Source organism: Erithacus rubecula, assembly GCF_903797595.1.
Source record: "Erithacus rubecula genome assembly, contig: SUPER_W_unloc_2, whole genome shotgun sequence".
NCBI classification, from domain to species: domain Eukaryota; kingdom Metazoa; phylum Chordata; class Aves; order Passeriformes; family Muscicapidae; genus Erithacus; species Erithacus rubecula.
The window spans coordinates 452,023-468,426 of record NW_027635620.1 but is presented as its reverse complement, the minus strand read 5'-3'; the positions used below and the strand labels follow the sequence as shown (position 1 = coordinate 468,426).

At 45.7% G+C, this 16,404-nt stretch overlaps 1 long non-coding RNA gene across 1 annotated transcript; it reads right to left on the bottom strand.

Annotated features, from left to right (window-relative positions):
• Positions 1-3,482: 3,482 nt before the first annotated feature.
• On the bottom strand, positions 3,483-14,625 carry LOC306814089. The gene is made up of 2 exons (XR_013777087.1): positions 14,543-14,625; positions 3,483-3,704 (listed from the first exon to the last, which is right to left on the bottom strand). It is a non-coding gene; the product is annotated as an uncharacterized lncRNA (long non-coding RNA).
• Positions 14,626-16,404: the final 1,779 nt, after the last annotated feature.

Here is a 16,404-nt window from a genome sequence, read left to right as displayed (position 1 = left end):
CAACCAGCTGCCAGCAGATGAAACGCTACGCCCTTTTCACTGACGGTTCCTGCCGCATTGTGGGGATGAACCGGAAGTGGAAAGCAGCCGTATGGAGCCCCACACGACAGGTTGCACAAGCTACCGAAGGAGAAGGTGGATCGAGTCAACTTGCTGAACTCAAAGCTGTTCAGCTGGCCTTGGACATTGCTGAGAGAGAGAAATGGCCAAAGCTCTACCTTTACACTGATTCGTGGATGGTAGCCAATGCTTTGTGGGGTTGGCTGGAAAGGTGGAAAAAGGCTGACTGGCAACGTAGAGGAAAACCAATCTGGGCTGCTGATGAGTGGAAAGACATTGCCACTCGGGTAGAGAAGCTCCCTGTGAAAGTCCGTCATGTGGATGCCCAAGTTCCCAAGAGTCGGGCTAATGAAGAACACAGGTACAACAAGCAGGTAGATCAGGCTGCACAGATAGAGGTCTCAAAGATAGACTTAGATTGGGAACACAACGGAGTACTGTTCCTTGCTCAATGGGCCCACGATGCCTCAGGCCATCAGGGCAGAGACGCCACCTATAAGTGGGCACGAGACCGAGGGGTGGATCTAACCATGGACAGCATCTCTCAGGTTATTCATGACTGTAACATGTGCGCTGCCATCAAACAGGCCAAGCGGGTTAAGCCCCTCTGGTATGGGGGGCGATGGTCCAAATATAAGTACGGAGAGGCCTGGCAGATTGACTATATCACACTGCCTCAGACCCGTCAAGACAAGCGCTACGTTCTGACCATGGTAGAAGCCACCACCGGATGGTTGGAGACCTACGCTGTGCCCCACGCCACTGCTCGGAACACCATCCTGGGCCCAGAAAAACAAGTCCTCTGGAGACATGGTACCCCTGAAAGAATTGAGTCAGACAATGGGACTCATTTCAAAAATAGCCTTATAAACACCTGGGCTAAAGAACATGGCATCGAGTGGGTGTACCATATTCCCTACCATGCACCAGCGGCTGGGAAAGTCGAACGGTGCAATGGTCTGCTTAAAACCACCTTAAAGGCACTGGGTGGGGGGACTTTCAAGAACTGGGAGATCAATCTACCAAAGGCCACATGGTTAGTGAATACTCAAGGTTCCACTAACCGAGCAGGCCCTGCCCAGTCAGAGCCCTTGCGAGCAGCAGATGGAGATAAGGTTCCAGTGGTACACCTGAGAGGCATGTTAGGAAAAACTGTCTGGGTGAACTCTGCTTCCAGCAAAGACAATCCTGTTCGTGGGGTGGTTTTCGCTCAAGGACCAGGTTGAACTTGGTGGGTGATGCAAAAGGATGGAGAGACCCGATGCATACCCCAAGGGGACCTTGTTCTAGGGTGAACTATATATGATACTGTGCCCGTAACTACATGTATGTATATAATTTAAAGGTTTCAATATGATGTAGCATGATGGCATGGAAAAATTCGGGGTGGATAATGTTGGGGGTTGAGTGTGTTTCTGTTACTGTGTCAATTGTAAGATTTTTTCCCATTATCATGCCAATGGAGCTGGCCGGGCTACACCCAGGGTCCCTGATGGGTCCAGACAAATGGGGTGGGTGGGGACGGCCCCGGAGGGGCCTCTGAGGCTTCCGGGAGGGCACTCGCGTTTCCAGTGAGCTGGGAGGAGGACGCCTGGGATCGTTCAGGCACGCGGCCGAGCACAGCAGAGCCAGACCCTCTGCGATCACCTGCCCTGCATCTGCCCCGTTTCCAGCCTCCTGCCTCTGCGGACACAGCGGATCCCCCGGACACAGACGGTGAGCGAGGAGCCGCCGCCCTCGGTGAGGGTGAGCCCGTTCCCGCCCGAGACCGGCGTGGCCGCTGCCGCCCCTCTCCCCTCCCTCCTGCCTTCGTTCCCATCTGCCCTCTGGCAGATCTGGGCTCTGGACTAAGCACAGAGACAGCGTGCTTGCATCTAAAGGGACTGACACCGAGTTATCTATTTCGTTCTGTTAGCAATTTTAACTGTTATTGTTTTCTGTTTGTATAGTTAGATATATTAGTAAAAGAGCTGTTATTCCCACCCCCCTTATCTCTGCCTCAGAGTCCTTGATTCAAACAATTGTAATACTTGGGGGAGGGGAGTGGAACCAAAGTCTCTATTCCAAAAAGGGAAACTTCTGCCCCTACTGGCAGACACCTGTCCTTTCAAACCAGGACAGTAGCCAAAACTCTCGGTGAATTGGGCCACCTAGAGTGCTGGGTAGTCAAAGAAGCAAACTTAACATCCACCGCCATCAGCTCCCTCCTAGAAAATGAGGAAATTACACTGCAAAATCGTGCTGCCATAGACTTCCTTCTGCTACTGGATGTGCGTGAGTGCCAGGAAATTGAAGGACTTTGCTGCATGAACCTCACCTCAAAAGCTCCTAATATCCACGCTGCCCTCCGAAGCATGAACAGCTTGATCGTACAAGTGAAGCAAGAATCCGAGGATTAGTTCAATTAGCAGTTCAAAAGATGGGGACTCACAGGGTGGTGGACTTCCACAGTTAAAACAATTTTGTCATATTTTGTTGTTCTTTTCCTTATAATAATGGTGTTCAGGATCCTTTATTGTTTGATTTTCAAAGCTATTAATGGTCTCATTCCTTCTAGCTCAGTAGTCAGCCACATAGAGTTGACAAACCAAAAACAGTCTAATTTTCCCACAAACTGTAAGTGTTCACCAAATTTATATTCCGAATCAAAATGAACCCGATGCCTTTCCTTTAACTTTGTTAAACAAAACATGGGGAGATGTTGTGTTTCACTTATGTGGTTTATGTTGCGCTAAAAGTGTTTTTTTCCCTAGACTCCCTCTAGTCTGTCTCATTGTTTAATCCTTTCCCCTCCCCTTTCCCTCAGGCCAGAGCTGATTGGCTGAGGTCTGGGTTCCCTCCACTCCTAACACAGGGTTTGAAAAATCCCAGGCCGCCAGTGCTGCTCTCTCTCTTTTCCCTTGTAGCCTTCTATAATAAAGCTCAAAACACTTCAGGGAAGGGGGCCTCTTTTCGTCTTTTATCTCATTCCTGCAGGGCTCTGGGTGTCCTCCTGGTACTCCTGGAGGAGGTCTAGGTAACCACTGCACTTCTGCGTTGGTGGATGGTGTTAGGGACCAGAATGGTTCCCCTGTTATTCAGGAGGAGGCAGTCAGAGAACTGCTGAGCTGCTTGGATATGCATAAATCTATGGGACCAGATGACATCCATCCCAGGGTGATGAGGGAGCTGGCAGATGAGCTTGCAAAGCTTCTCTCCATCATTTACCAACAGTCCTGGCTCACTAGTGAGGTTCTGGATGACTGGAAGCTGGCCAATGTGGTGCCCATTCACAAGAAAAGTAGGAAGGAGGACCCTGAAATTATAGGCCAGTTAGCCTGACCTCATGTCATGGTGTGACTTGGGTTTTGCCAATTTTAATATATTTAATTTCTTTTAGAGATAGGATTTGGGAGCAGAGAGAAGGCAGACTCAAAACTTAAAAAGGTACAAGAAGAAATTTATTAATAACACAAAAAAGAATTCAGAATAAGATTCCTAGATTATTCCCTCCTCCCTTCATTCCACATTCCTTAACAACATCATACAGAGAACACTTCAGTCAGTTATCCACTCAAATAATCAGTTCCATTCACTTAAGAGAGAAAAGTTCCTTTTTTAGTTATGGCTTAGGGGGTGTCTTCACCTTCACAATCTACATCCGCCTGGGAAAATGCTGCAGATTATGACTCTCCTCTCATTTTTCACAGTCCTTCCAGAGCTGTGCTATTGGTTATGTTACAGACTTGGGGCACCACTTTTAAAGGCAGGCTGCTGAAAGACAAAATTCTCTTAATCTCCTTCTCTATCAAGTGTCTCTGTTCATATTCCAGTCCCAAAACAGAGAGCTCAATTTCCCAAGGCAAAAAGTCTTCAACTCAAGCATCCATCCTCCCCAAGTATGTTTCACAGTTTAAAAAAATTTTAGTGAAGTCACAATCCCCTTGGAACCCCACGAAAAAATGGTTTTCAGCTACTTATCAGTTGCATCTTTTGAATCTCTTCCCACCAGGAACTTTGCCTTCATTCCGCCTTTGTAGTCTCCATGCTTTATTTCTTCTCATTCAGGGGAGCTCAGGAGATCAAGAATCTTATCCAGGCATTAAGAAGTTAAAATGGTATCCTAATCTTGAAGAAGCCACATGGGCAGCTGGAGGCCTCTTCTGCCATGTGGAGAGCCGAGCCGAGCCGAGCCAGGGGGCCAGCAGGGCTGGGGCTACCATGTGGTCGGGGGGGGGGGCTGCCGGGCCGGGGCTGAGGTGCTGAGCCAGGCTCCCCACAGAGCCGGGGCCGGGGTGCCAGGCTGGGCCTCAGGCCAAGCCCAGAGCCCAGAGCCAGGCCGGGACCCCAGCCAGAGACCACCCCACTTCCAGAGGCCGGAAGCCAAAAAAGAGTTGCTTAGCTTGATCCAAGGTGATTTCTGAAAGCGAAATAACCTTCAATTGGTTTCCCGAGCTGTCCATCACCAAATCAGCTCTCTGATTGGTTCCAGCAGCTCACAGGGGAAGCTCCCAGAGATGGGAGAGCCCTCCCAATCCCCAGCCTCATTTTGCTTCCATAAGGTGAATCCATCCCTCCCCCCTAGCACGTGAAACCAACACACCTCAGTACCTGGTAAGGTAATGGTACAGTTTATATAGAGTATCATCATGCAGCACTTAGAGGATTGCCAGGGTATCAGACCCAACCAGCATGGGTTTAGGAGGGGTAAGTCATGTTTGACCAACCTGATCTCCTTTTATGACCAGGTGACCCACCTGGTGGATGCGGGAAAGGCTATGGATGTTGTCTATTTGGACTTCAGCAAGGCCTTTGACACAGTCTCCCATAGCATACTCCTGGAGAAAGTGGCATCCCAGGGCTTGGACAGGAGCACTCTTTGCTGGGTTAGGAATTGACTGGAGGGCTGGGCCCAGAGAGTGGTGGTGAATGATGCTGCATCCAGCTGGTGGCCAGTCACTAGTGACGCTCCTCCGGGGTCTGTGCTGGGGTCATTTCTGTTCAATAATTTTATTGACAACATGGATGAAGGTATTGAGTCTTTCATTAGTAAATTTGCAGATGACACTAAGCTGGGAGAGTGTATTGATCTGGTGGAAGGTAGGAGGGTTATGCTGAGAGACCTGGAATGGTTGGATGGATGGGCAGAGTCCAATGGGATGACATTTAATAAGTCCAAATGCTGAGTCCTGCATTTTGGCCACAATAACCCTGTGCAGCTATATAGGCTTGGGACATTTTGGCTGGACAGAAAGGGGCCTTAGGGTACTGGTTGACAGCTGACTGAACATAAGTCAGCAGTGTGCCCTGGTGGCCAAGAAGGCCAACAGCATCCTGGCCTCTATCAGGAATAGTGTGGCCAGCAGGACCAGGGAGGTCATTCCTCCCCTATACTTGGCACTGGTGAGGCCACACCTTGAGTATTGTGCCCAGTTCTTGGCCCCTCAGTTTAGGAAGGATGTTGAGATGCTTGAGCATGTTCAGAGGAGGGCAACAAGGCTGGTGAGGGGCTTGGAACACAAGCCCTATGAGGAATGGCTGAGGGAGCCGGGGTTGTTTAGCCTGGAGAAAAGGCGACTCAGAGGTGACCTTATCACTCTCGACAACTTCCTGAAAGGTTGCTGGGTTGTGGTTGTTTTCTTTAAAAGCACTGAGCACTTATTAGTTGCTATAAAGTTTTTTATTGTAAATACACATATTACCCAAAAAGCTAAGAACACGAATCCGAAACATTTCTTCTTAACCTATTAGAATTCTAGTTTCTTAGCATGCCAGGTTACATATAAACTACGCATATGGTCTATCTTTTTCTATCTTAAAAATGTATGCAATATTCTTACTATAGCTTTATTATGTCTAAAACTATGTTCTTGGAACCTCCACGGAAACTTATTTTGAACACTGGTATCTAGGACTGTTTTTCAACCTTCACTAGAACTTGCTCATCTCTCACTGAGGAACTCAGAAAGGCCTCTATTTTTCTGACTCCAACAAAAGTTGGTTGTAGTCAGGTGGGGGTTGGTCTCTTTCTCCAGGCAGCAACTGACAGAACCAGAGGACACAGTCTTAAGCTGCGCCAAGGGAAATATAGACTGGATATTAGGAAGAAGTTTTTTACAGAAAGAATAATAAAGTATTGGAATGCTTTGCCTGGGGACGTAGTGGAGTCACCATCCCTGGATGTGTTTAAAAAAGACTGGATGTGGCACTCGGTGCCATGGTCTACTTAAGGTATTAGGGCATGCATTGGACATGATGATCTTGAAGGTGTCCTCCAAACATGTGATTCTGCAATTCTGTGTATGTAAAACAGGACGAGGAAAAGGTGATAGCAAAGTTTTTATGGCCCAACTGGGATAAATCACAGGACCCAAGGGGTCCCCCGGGTTTTAAGAGACAAGGTCATCAACAAGGAATTGGCAGAAGCATTCCCTCCTGTGAGAGTCCGTGTGAGCCTCTCTTCTGTTTCTGCCCAACGACCCTCACCTGAGGCCTGCGCTGGCCAGGGATGGGAGGAACGCCAAGTGACTGTTCCACAGGTGACCAGGACTGGTTTCTCATAACAACTAGCCATGGGGCGTTTACTCAACAAAGCTCCCACAGATGGAAGAACAATGGACTGGTCAGTATGGTCTATGAGCTCCACATACAATAGTCCATAAATCTTCCCACCTTTTGGCCAGAAGCCACTCGCTTTGAGAAAGGACTATAAAAGTGACTTTCTCAGAGGAGACCCTTGAGATCTCCCCAGACGGCAACAGACATCTATTGGCTGACTCCACGAGGATTCGTCTGCCCATCTTGGTAGCTATAATCCCAACCCCCTTCCTCTCTTCCTCTCTCTCTCTCTCTCTCTCTCTCTCTCTCTCTGTCCCACTATCACATTTTGGTTGGCACTAAATAAAGTGCATTTCTGTAGAAGTAAACTGGTTTTGTCCCCTGCTGTGTCTTTTGCACTCTGAGATCCATAAAAGAACCAGTCACGACTCCCGCCCTCGGGTTGGGCAGACCGTGACACTTCCTCAGCAGGGGAGAGACAACCCAAAGAGCGGTTGGGAAGGAATCAGTTTGCTATCTGCAGGGCAGAAGGACACTTGAAGAAGGAATGTTTATGCTTTTTGGGTACCAGTTGTCTTTGATTCTCTAGCTAGAAAGGGATTGTTTTGTCTAACTACCCCGTGAAGTGAACTTACTAACACCTAATATGAAGTTTCAGAGTTACACACTAAGCAACATATATTCTGAAAAATACAAAAGCTAAAACCCAAGGCATCAATAGAATGAATTATTTATTTAATAGACATAAAACTAACAGACATAATACTTTGGACAAACTATCTACTACAGACGACTAGAACATAAAGGACTACTAGTAGGTAAATATACAGTGCACAATAAGGTACCCTTTTCTTTTACAGCTGGCAAAGAAATAATATAACTTAGGATTCAATGTATCTTGCCATCCAATTGTTGGTTGGGCACACATCAATATCCTTTCCCTCAATTCTTAGGAAAGTAACCACAGAATCTGCATCCAAACTGGGGAGAAGTCAGGGTGTGTGTGGTAGGCTTCTGCCTCTGTGATAATTATGCGTGCTTTTCTAGTTTGTAAAACAGTATCTCTCAGAAATATTTATTTTCCGTTATCTCTTCCCACATCTGCTCTCCAGACTAAGATGTTGGTTCTTAGTTGAGGCCAGAGCCCTTTTGACTCCAGAGATAACCCCTTGCTGAGCCTTTCAGCGCCTGAGTTCTCTCTTTCCATATGCACCACCAGTGGGGGGGTGGGGGGGAGGAGAGAAGACAAGTCCCCCCACACCCTGAACAAAGAAATTCTTGTCCCTTTATACCCTCATAGTTTGTGCACTTGATGTTCACACGCTCTTCATGTCAAGGCAAAGGCAAATATCTTGGCCTCTGATAGTGTTAGTTTTGCATATAAATCCCCATTCTTTATGCACTACACATGCATCTATGTCAATTGTTTGCCATTTGTCTCCTCTTCCATGAGCCCACACACTGTCCTATTGAATGAAGTACAGTTTTCTCATGGCTTAATCATAAAGCCATAATAGACTGTCTAGCAAGTTTGGATGTTTTTGCTATTGTTAATACAAAGGTTGTAGCTTTATGGTTGTTGGAGTTGTAAGTGAAATTAACTAAATACCACCAGGACTGAAACTCCTTTTCAAATTTAGTTGCATTGTCCCAAATTAATTTTTGAATCTCGGTGGGTAAAATGCCTTCTTCACCTTCTCTTATTATTGCTGCTACTATAAATTGCATCCACAACTGTACCGGTATACAACTAAGAGGTAATGAGATATTGTCTTGGACTATTCTAAGTGCATCTATGATCAACTGGTTGTCATATTTTAATTTTTTCCCCCACTGAAGCACTGTGTCAGGCATGAGACATTGATTAGTCCCTAAAGCTGATAGAGAAGGGTTGGTTCAGTTTTTCCAGCTCATTAAATGTTGTACTGAGTTTGTATGCAAGTATCTCAGCATCTATACCATTAAGTATTCCAAGTCCTGTTCCTAATCCTGAGGAGACACTAGTGTTTTGCTTTGAGACAATTTAAGAGGCAGACAATCTAAAATGAGTTAGCTCCATTTTAGTTTTAATAAATTCCTTTTCAACAATAAGGTGAGATAAATACAAGTAGATACAAGTGAAAAAACAGTTTAATAAAAATGAAACAGAAACAGGTAAAAAATAACAGTAATAATCACTAATTGCAAAGTTGCTGAAATCTTGTGGGCTCCCCAGAAAGAGAGAAACTCAAAATGGCGCAGTAATGCCCCTTTCCCCTCCCACAGTTCCATTTTCCAGGCACAGGATCTTAAAGAGATAGTAACAATTTGGAGCATAGATATATAAGGAATACAATAACATTTTGGGTTACCCAGGAGAACTAGTGAGATTTCTTTTCATTTGTTTGGCACAGGACAACACCTGTCCATGTAGCCCAGCTAGCCACCCTGCTGAGGATGTACCCACATATGATACACAGATTGGCTTCATGGAGGTAACATTTACCTGCATCAATAATTCTATTTTTCTATTGAGTCAGAGTTAATTTTCTCTTAACAGTCCTCACAGCTCTGTGCTGTGCATTGGTAGCTGGAAAGGTACTGATAACACACCGATGTTTTAGCTACTACCGAGCAGTGCTGGCACAGCATCAGCACTCTTTCTAACACTGCTCCTTCCCCCATCAAGGCGATGGAAGTGGACAAGAACCTGTGAGGGGACATGTCTTGGTTTGATTTGGGTCTGCCAATTTTAATATATTTAATTTCTTTTAGAGATAGGATTTAGGAGCAAAGACAAGACAGGCCTAAAACTTAAAAGGGTACAAGAAGAAATATATTAATAACACAGAAAAAAAAAAAAAGAAATTCACAATAAAATTTCCAGATCATTCCCTCCTCCCCTCTCCCTCACCTTCCACATTTCTTAACAACAACATACAGAGAACACTTCAGTCAGTTTTCTACTTAAATAATCATTTCAGTTCACTCTAGAGAGAAAAGTTGTTTTTTTTTTTTTTTTGTTTAGGCATAGGGGGTGTCTTTACTTTCACAATTTGCATCTACCCAGGGAAAAATCTGCAAATTGTGAACTTCCTCCCATCGTCACAGTCTTTCTAGAGCTGTGTTATGGGTTATGCTACACACATGGGGTATTACTTGTAAGGGCAAGCTGTTCAAAGACAAAATTTTCTTCATCTCTTTTTCCATCAAATGTCTCTGTCCATCTTTCTAGTCTCTAAAACAGAGAGCTCCATTCCCTCAGGGCAAAAAATCTTTTTCTTCAAGCACTTTAATCTCCCCAAGTAGTTTTTCACAGTTAAATGAATTTTCAGTGTAGTCCAGTCCCTTCATAGCTCACAAAAAAAAAAGGTTTTTCAGCTACTTATCAGTGGCATCTCTTCAATCTCTTCTCATCTGGAAACTTAGCTTTCATTTCACTGACTTCAGTATACTCCTTGCTTTATTCATCTTATTCAGGGGAGTTCAGGAGATCTGAAGTCTTATTTAGGCATTAGAAGGGTTAAAATTGCACCTAGAAGGTGAAGGAGCTGGGCCAGGCTATGCTGGAAAAACGTGCAAGGGCTTCTCGGGCTGCACGGGCTGCGTGAAGGAGGCCAGACGAAACCACAAAGCCCAGCTGCACCTCCCCACGCTGTGCGGTCAGCTGGGGGCCTCTCCCCCTCCTGGCTGCTTCCAAAACAGTGGCAGAAACCCCGGCCGAGCCGTGGCCACACTGGGGGGGGTGGACCAGGACTTCAGCAAAGGCCTCCCCCCGCCGGCCACCAGGGCCCCCCAGCCGAAAACAGGGGGAGGAGGGTCTCGGTGGGCTCTTCCAGTCCCTGCCCGACAAGGCTGCATGGGGGGGGGGAGGAGGGGGGGGGGGGCGGCCCGGGCTGGGCCGAGATGGCACTGGGACGGTTGTTACCTGCCTGGAGGCAGGAAGACAAAAGAGAACAGATTAACTTTACCAATATGATTCATGAAAGCAAAATGACTTTTCAATTGGTTACCCGGGCTGTCAACCACCAAATCAGCTCTCCGATTGGTCCCCGCAGCCCACAGAGGAAGCTCCCAGAGAGGAAACAACCCTCCTCTCAGGCTCTTCTCAGGCGATCCTCCCCCCATCCCATTACCAATGCAAAACCAGCGTAGGACACAACCAGGCCAGCTGACCCAAATTAACCAAAGGCATGTTCCATACCATATGACATGAACTCAGATATAAAAGCTAAGAGAAGGAGGAGGAATGGGGGACATTCATTATTTTACAATGTTTGCCTTCTGGAACAACTGCTACATGTGTGAAGCTCTGCTTCCCAGGAAGTGGCTGAATGATGGGGAGTAGAGATTAATTTTTCCCCTTTGCTTATGGCACAAAAGCTTTCACTTTTCTATTTTTTTGCTTTAGTAAACTGCCTTATCTCAACATACTTGCTATTTTCCATCATATTTTCTCACCACTGTCCCACTAGGAAGGGGAGTGATAGAGTGGCTTTGTGGGCACCTGGTGCCCAGCCAAGGTCAATCCACTACAACTCGTTTTAATGACCACAAAGGATTAAACAATGCCCGGAGGATGCTGTGATCCAGTGGGAGACCTCATGGAGAGAAAAGGCCCTTGCTTCCAGGCTGGAGCAGCCTGTCCTTGGACAACTGCACCCCATGGAAAGAGAGACCCATGTCACAGCAGTTTTGGGAAGACTGTCTGCCTGTGAGAGGGACTCATGTTGCAGCAGGTGTGGTATGGCTGCTGCTTGTGAGAGTGGACCCGCACCAGAGAAGTTCACGGAGGGCGTTCTCTTGTGGGAGGGACCCCACAGTCTCACAGGGGAAGGACTCCTCTCCTACAGCAGTGGAAGAAAATCTTGGTGATGAACTGACCCAAACTGTTGGTGGGAAGGAGGGAGGTGATGGGCGGGAAAGGTGTTTTAAGGGCTTTACTTCTCATTATCTTCCTTTGATTCTATTAGTAATAAATTCACTTTGCAACCTTAAGTTGAGCCTGTTTTGCCCTTGGAGTGCTTTCTCCCGGTCCTTATCTCGAGTCATGAACCTGTCCTTAAATTTTTTTCCTCTCCTCTACCCAGTTGTGACATGGGAGGGTGAGCAAGTGACTCTCATGGGTGCCTGGCATTGGGCTAGGGTCAAACCATGACAGATGTGAACCGCTATTCCCCTATAACTCAAATAAATTTTTTTTCTTTGATTTTCAATGACCCTTGAAGCCACCTGTTCCTTTTATAGTTAACCATGCCTCAGTCAGATCTCACCATAGACAGAGTCCTAAGATTTTTTAACTTCATGATCATAAGATAGATTTGAGCTGCCTCTTTCTATCTTAAAACTTTGGTTGCTTGGGCACATTTCTTATGTCCCATAAAACTAGACTTAGAGCTTCCAGCCATTTTAATCCTGTCTACGTACATACTTTGGCTACTTTTTCTTTGATTGTCCCATTCATCCTCTCTACTTTCCCTGAAGATTTGGAGTAGTAAGCATACTAGTTTGAAAGCAAACCAGTGGGAGATGCCAAGTCAGAATTACAATTTATTAGGAAAAGTAAGATAAAAGCAATAATACAGAAACACTGGCTTAAACTGACAGAGTCAGGATACAACCTGACACCCTGTCGGGCAGGGTGGTAGTAGCAGTCTGATTAAACAGTGGTTGCAATCCTATTGAAGTGACAGATGTGGGTCTGTTGAAGTGGTGATCCTGTACAAGGGTCGGGTCTTCCTCTGAAGGTCCAGTGGGGGTCATGTACCTCTTGTCCTCTGGCAATTCAGTAAGCAAGGCTGCTTGTACTGTTCCAAACTTCAGATTATATCCAGGTAGGAATGCTTGGTTCCTCCCCCTGGGCGGAGCATCTCACAACGGGATGATATAATTTTATGAGTCATGCAGTGGGGGGGGGGGGGGGGGGGGGGGGGGGGTTGATGGTCCATTAATGTGGGAGTCCAGGGTTTTTCCCTGGCTCCTTTGGGGGTGCAAAAACCCCCCTGGCAGACCCCTCAGAGACCCCCGAGTGCTGCCCAGGAGCTGCAGGGGCTGGATTTGGCTCCTTGGGAGAATCTGCCCACATTGAGAGAAGAGACACAGAAAATAATGATGAGTAGAGTGTAAATTAAAATGTTAGAACGTAGATAAATAGGTTTTCTTGAATGTTTATGATAAGGGACACGTGGCCAAGATGGAGAATTTGGAGGGTGGACACCTTTTCCTCCTTCTTCTCCATGTCATCCATGTTGGGTGACACATTGGCATTCTTGGATTGGATGGGGTCAGGGCTGGACCATTTAATAAAATTGTATTGTATTGGTAAAATTTTGTAAACATGTCATACGTAGTACTAACTATATAAGATAAGCCCTGCCTTCACCAGGCAGATTCCACCATGGATGCCAGGGTGAGCAGACCGCTGCTGGCCAGGCAAAAAGTCCCAGAGATAAGAAATAATAAACAATCCTTGGGAAAAGAGAAAACCATCTCCGGCAGTCTCTCTTCGGCGGCTTCGGGAGAAAACCAGGTTTTGAACCACCTTCGTGTCCCTCTGGGGTGATCTCGGGGAAAAGGAGAAACCCCAGACTGGGACAATTAACAGAAGATATCCCCTGGAGTCTTCAGGGATGAGTCATGGAAGAGATAAAGATCACTGCCCCACCTGATTTTAACAGTTTATGGAGATTGTGATAGAATACAAACTTTTTATTTTCTTTTGGTTGCATCTTACATTGTAACCTAAGACAGTAAGGAGTATGTAATTGTTGTAAACTCCCCAATGCCTTGAATACTTGAATGCATATAGCTGCTTCAAAATGCCAGCCTCTATCTGAATTAATTGTGTTTAGTACTCCATACCTAGGTGTTGGAGTCAGTGAGTTTGTGGTCTGTCTGAATTCTTCAAAGAGAAATCAGAGTGAAGGGATTGAATAAGTCTTAGAGTGAGTTCTGATGTTTTTAGTGAGTAAAAGGTCTGGTTTCCACAGTAGTAGCTTGTGTTCTACTGAAGGTTGCAAACATAGTGATATCTTCAGTAGAGGTTCCAGGCTTGCACTGTAGACAGGACTTAGACATAATACAGTTATAGTAAGAATATTGTTTCCATTTCTTAGATGGAACAAGATAGATTGTACGCGTAGTTCTGTATGCAACCTGGTGAGATAATAAGCTAGAATTCTAATAGGCTAAAGAGTGGTGGTCTGAGTTTGCATCTTAGCTTGTTGGAAAAATGCTATATAACAGTATGTATTGGGAGAGGTGTTGATTTTAGCCATTCTGGCTTCTAGCCACTTGCTTATTGCTGCTGTTTTTGCCATTGCTTGCCATTGCTTTTGCTATTGCCTTTTGAGACTGATGTGCCTTGTAATAAGATGTGCTTTGCAATAAATAACCTTTTTAGCTATTAGCTGTTTGCTTATTTAAGATTACCCAACAAGTAAGAGCCTAAGAGCTCAGAGTGGGAGCCTATAGAGCTCTGGAGTCTGGTGCGTATAGAACACCTGGGGGTCAGAAAGAACCCTCACATCTAATGCCACACCTAGGAATTATTTCCTTCAGTAAAATATTTACCACAGTTCTTGAACCTGCCATTTGGGTAGGAAAAGCTTCTATCCACCCTATTAATTGGTCTACCATTGTCACAGTGTGACTAAAGGGTTTGCCAATTTTAAATGTTTAATTTCCTTTAGAGATAGGATTTAGGAGTAAAGACAACGAAAGCTTAAAACTTAAACCAAAAGTACAAGAAGAAATTTATTAATAACACACAAAGAATTCAGAATAAGATTCCTAGATTATTGCCTCCTCCCTTCATTCCACATTTCTTACCAAACACATACAGAGAACACTTCAGTCAGTTATCCACTCAAATAATCATTTCAGTTCACTTAAGAGAGAAAAGTTCCTTTTTCTGCTTTAGACTTAGGGGGTGTCTTCACCTTCACAGTCTGCATTCGCTGGGGACCTACAGAACAATGAATTTTCCTCTCATTCCCACAGTCCTTCCAGAGCCGTGTTATGGGTTACAATGCACACATGGGGTACTACTTTTAAAGGCAGGCTGCTGAAAAACAAAATCCTCTTCATCATCTTCTCTATAAAATGTCCCTGTTCATATTCCAGTCCCAAAAGAGAGAGCTCAATTTCCCAAGGCAAGGAAAGTCTTCAACTCAAGCACCCATCCTCCCCAAGTATGTTTCACAGTTTAAAGGAATTTTAGTGAAGTCACAATCCCCTCATAGCCCCACAAAAAAAAAAAAGGTTTTCAGCTACTTATCAGTTGCATCTTTCAATCTCTTCCCATCAGGAACTTTATCTTCATTCCGTCGATCTCTGTGGACTCCATGCTTTATTCCTTCTCATTAAGGGGGTTCAGGAGATCGAGAATATTATCCAGACATTAAGAAGTTAAAATTGTATCCAGATTGTTAAAAGGAAAGCATGTGGCCGGTGCCAGGGGGCGCCATGCCGCCCCGCTGAGCCAAGCCGTGGCCAAACTAAGGCCTCCCCTCAGAACCAGTGCCGGGCAGGGGTGCCGAGATGGGCCCCTCACAGAGCTGGGCCTGGGCCGGGGCCCCAGCTGGGGCCCCCAGCTCCTCCGGAGACCGGAAGCTGAAAGACCCACCAGAACTTCATTGTGAAAGTAAAATAACTTTTCATTGGTTTCCCTAGCTGTCCATCACCAAATCAGCTCTCTGATTGGTGCAAGCAGTTCACTGGGGTAGCTCCCAGAGACGGGAGAGTCCCTCCCACCCCCCAGCCTCATGGTGCTTGCCCTGAGGGGAATCCACCCCTCCCCCCAAGCACGTGAAACCAACACAACTATCACCAATAAATGCTTATATCCTAATGATGATGTCACAGCTACATAATCAATTGGTAACTTCTGAAAAGGAAAGCATACAGGTGGTCTAATACCCTTATGCTCAGGGGTATTGGTAACAATGAATTGCTGGAAAGTTTTCCTACGCTGGCCAGGGATGGGAGGAACGCCAAGTGACTGTTTTGCAGGTGATGCCTACCAGGACTGGTTTCTCATGACAACTAGTCACAGGGCGCTTACTCAACAAAGCTCCCACAGATGGAAGAACAATGGACTGGTCAGTATGGGCTACCCTGCGTGTGTTCATAACAACAAAGATGGTTTGGTGTTCCTTGAAGCATCCTGTTTCCACCTGTTCCTCTGCATAACGAGCTCCACATACAATAGTCCATAAATCTTCCCACCTTTTGGCCAGAAGCCACTCGCTTTAAGAAAGGACTATAAAAGTGACTTTCTCAGAGGAGACCCCCGAGATCTCCCCAGATGGCAACAGACATCTATTGGCTGACTCCACGAGGATTCGTCTGCCCGTCTTGGTAGCTATAATCCCGACTCCCTTCCTCTCTTCCTCTCTCTCTCTCTCTCTGTCCCACTATCGCATTTTGGTTGGCACTAAATAAAGTGCATTTCTGTAGAAGTAAACTGGTTTTGTCCCCTGCTGTGTCTTTTGCGCTCTGAGATCCATAAAAGAACCAGTCACGACTCCCACTCGGGTTGGGCGGACCATGACACTACTGCAAAAAATTAACCCTGTCCTGGCAAAAACCAGAACATTATCCACCCCTTTTTCTAGATTATGTATGTATGCCCAGATCCTACATTCTTCAACTTCATACATATACATATACATATACATATACATATACATATACATATACATATACATATACATATATACACAAAAGCAGGTATCATTGCCATAGTGGATGGCTGTCCTCCAAAATGACTTGAATTAGTTTAGTCCATTACTGTGGGTTCTATCTGTCCTAGATGTCTTTCCAGGC